Here is a 3,558-nt window from a genome sequence, read left to right on the forward strand (position 1 = left end):
TCCTCTGTAGTGTTCATGGGCCAATTAATGAGAATAGAGATCTCCCTCGTAACTGGCCCACTGAGCAGAGGCACAGCTCCCCTTCTCTAAGGGACAAACATCTTATTGCATACAGGTTTTAAGTGTTTTAAATCTGACTTATTCACGTTCTAAAAGACATGGACACAATATTTATATATATTCAGTTTATCATAACTGGGAACTTCTCTAGGCTACCCCTATGGAGCTCCCCTGCTCCTGACATAAGGCGGGAAGAGTTTGAGTATGAGTTAAGGAGGTGGGGCTTGTTATTTATATGAGCCCAGCTAGCCCACAAGACACTTGAAAAGGCCAGTGAGTGGATAGGGCCTGAGCAGGGCCAACCGCTGCTCTTCCTCCTCAAGATACACTGACCTGGAAACGCGAGGTGAAATTCTTAAGAGTTCCCAGGTATGGGTTTCAAAGACAAAGACATATTATTCCTCCTTGCTTGGATCATCTTTACCAGTCATCAAAGGATATGAAGTAGAAAAGATCTTTATTTCAAAACGGTATATGCTTGTCTTTCACTTACATGAGCTGCAGGCACACCTGACACAAAACTACAAAGTACAAACTACCATCACACAAAATCAGGCATGTTACATTAAACAACATATGATATGACCTAACAATTACAGGTGTGTACTATGCATCCTACATACAAAAATGCACATTCTATTCACACAAGTACAATTACGTAATAATGGTTATGGTTAGGTAGGGACTTAGACTTGTAAGTTTACGTGTAAATGTACGTTTAGCATTTCAAGGCAATATCTGCTATACTAAAGCGCATTATGGCACATATAATGTCTAAAATATAATTCCAATGTTGTGTCCTACATCATTTAGAAGAGTCTAGGTACGGCAATCATCTCCGTTTTGGCTGGTATTGGTGAACATGATGGTACCAGCCAAGTTGATTACGTGCCCCATCAGGTTAAGGCACCAAAATGTTTTGCTTGATAACAATAATAATTGGTAAAACATTTAAAATGTTCAGTTTGATTTTTTTCTTCTACCATGCATTATTTCGGTATTATTTGGTACTTTTTGGTATGTCTACATGAGTAGAAAAGGCTCTGTTTTGGGTTTCTTGGTAACTTATTTTGCCAAGGATTTGTCTATATGGTGGTTGGGAATGACACACATACAGAAAATGTGTCCTTAATGGTAACATTCAACACCAAATAGAGCTGATTGCTATTAATTAAGACCAGATACATTAGTAGTAAACAGCTTCTTATTTCTTACAGGTTGTATGTAACCTTTTTGTAGTAGAGATAAACAAGCAGTGCTTTGCCATCTGTTTTGCAATAAAATGCCCGTTTTAACTTAATTTTCTGGTATATCATCCAGTGAACATATAGCAAATGAATATAGCAACAACATTTAGGCATGCATGGAATGGGCATATGGCTTTCAAGAAAAGAAGGGTACCTTTAAAAATGTGATATTACATTTAATACATAAACATATGCTTTTGGGAAGATTTGGGTGTATGTAAGATGAGCGATCTGGTTTTATAACGTAAGGTCATTTGCATAATAATGCTCTACAAAAGGTTTGGAATCAAAGGCTTCAACAGAGATGGGATACTCTTCATGGGGTCAGACAGCTGAAGCAGAAGGTGCTGTATTTTAACGTTTCAGTATTTACAGCAGGAAAAAACATCAAATTCTCATTTGACAGCAAAAAGACTCTCTTAAAGGAAGCAAGGTGTTCAAAAAACCAATAATCATGTTAACAAACTTATCTCATTGTGATTATAAAGAATTATGTTAAAAATGAATTAAACACAACTGGGAGTTCTCCAGGTCAGAGTCAGTTCCTCCATCAGCGGGCAGAGGAGCTTAATTTGTACTAAGATTCCATCTTCTTTAGGAAAGGCAAAAAGATTCATTTTATTATAAATTAATATTTATATTAATGTAGTCAGGGGAGTTTTTTTTTTATTAGGTACACTGTGCTCTACCTGACGTATCTGTACAAGACTGGACTTCTACAGACCACTATATATATACACACACACCTACACACACACACACACTAATGATGGCTTATGCTATAAAAATAAATTCCAGTTAAAGTGTAAATGTGTAAATGGGCACAGGAAGGAAATGAAGTGTATGTTTAATCTCTTGGGCCACAACTAAATGACTCATGGGGCCCTAAAAACAAGACACTTTAGACAAACATCCATTTTGCTTTAGAGGGAAGAAGGAAGGTAGAGTGGCAATAGAAAACTTCAGGTAAGTTTTCGGCACACTGTCTCACCTAACACCTACCAGCTCAGCACACATACATACATGTAATAATTCACATTAAAAGTAAGGGAAACACAAAGGAACAATACTTAAAACAAATATTAAAACCAAGACATTTCACTCTGGAACAAAGAAAAATTTAAAGAATGTGTAAACAGCTCCCAGCTGCTTCATTAAAATATCTCCAAAAAATAATTTTTTTTTTGCATGGTTCCCTATATTGTATTATCATCTAGGCTATATACCAGGACCAAGCTAGTGAGGAGTAGTGCTGGACATCATGTGTTTCACCTATGGCTTCCTAATGGTCTGTTTCCTTTATCCCATAGTGATATGTCTGATAGGAGTTTCATTGTTTTCAATTTTGTTTCACATATGTTTAATATGAATTAGTTAAAGCTATGCTTTAGAATACCGTATTTCCCCATGTATAAGACGCACCTTTTTTAGAAAATGTTGGGGTCTAAAAACTTATATAGTGGTGGTAGATTTTTTATTTTTTTTTAAATTTTACCGTAAAGGGGACCTGCTGCTTACCTCTGTGTTGCTCAGCAGCATCTCTTGATCCGTCGAGGCGACACAGGAACCCAGTGGAGTCACATGAATGTACATCACATGACTCCGCTCTGTTCCTGTTCGAGCAACGCAGAGGGAAACAGCGGCCCCCATGGAAGTCTGCGAGCGGCACCAGAAGATCTGCAGTTCAGGTAAGGGTGGGGGAGTAAATTAATGAATATATGTGTGTTTGTGATAGCATGGATGCGTGTGTAGGGGGCACAGAGAGGGGGCACAGGGAGGCTGAAAGTTCCTGAGCATGATAGGAGTGTAATTGCTAACAATTGCTAGCAGCTAACATCCATCAGACTCATAGCATGCCCAGGCAGCCAGTTCAATAACTTTATGTAATATATTTTTTTCAAATTTCAAGCCCCAAAATTAAGATGTGTCTTATACATGGGAGTGTCTTATACATGGGGAAATACGGTACTTGTTTTCTTTACTGACTTTATCACATTCTTTGGATTTAAGAAGTATCCTTTGGCAGAGTGAACCACACAGTAATAGTGAAACATGCCCTGACAACAGCCGGGTTCCACTTGTTCCCACTCAGGGTTGTAAATCTGAGAAGAGGCTTTAAAAAAGTGTAAAAAAATAAAAATATGTACTGAAAAATTGAGATATAGTACATTAATATTTTCTTTAACTCATTCAGTGTCTTAAAAGCAATATGGACAGTGACAGTTCATAAGCACAAATAGTTTGGAGGCTT

Source organism: Sceloporus occidentalis, unplaced genomic scaffold (assembly GCF_023333645.1).
Source record: "Sceloporus occidentalis isolate IW3139 unplaced genomic scaffold, rSceOcc1.0.p SCAF_147, whole genome shotgun sequence".
Lineage (NCBI taxonomy): Eukaryota > Metazoa > Chordata > Lepidosauria > Squamata > Phrynosomatidae > Sceloporus > Sceloporus occidentalis.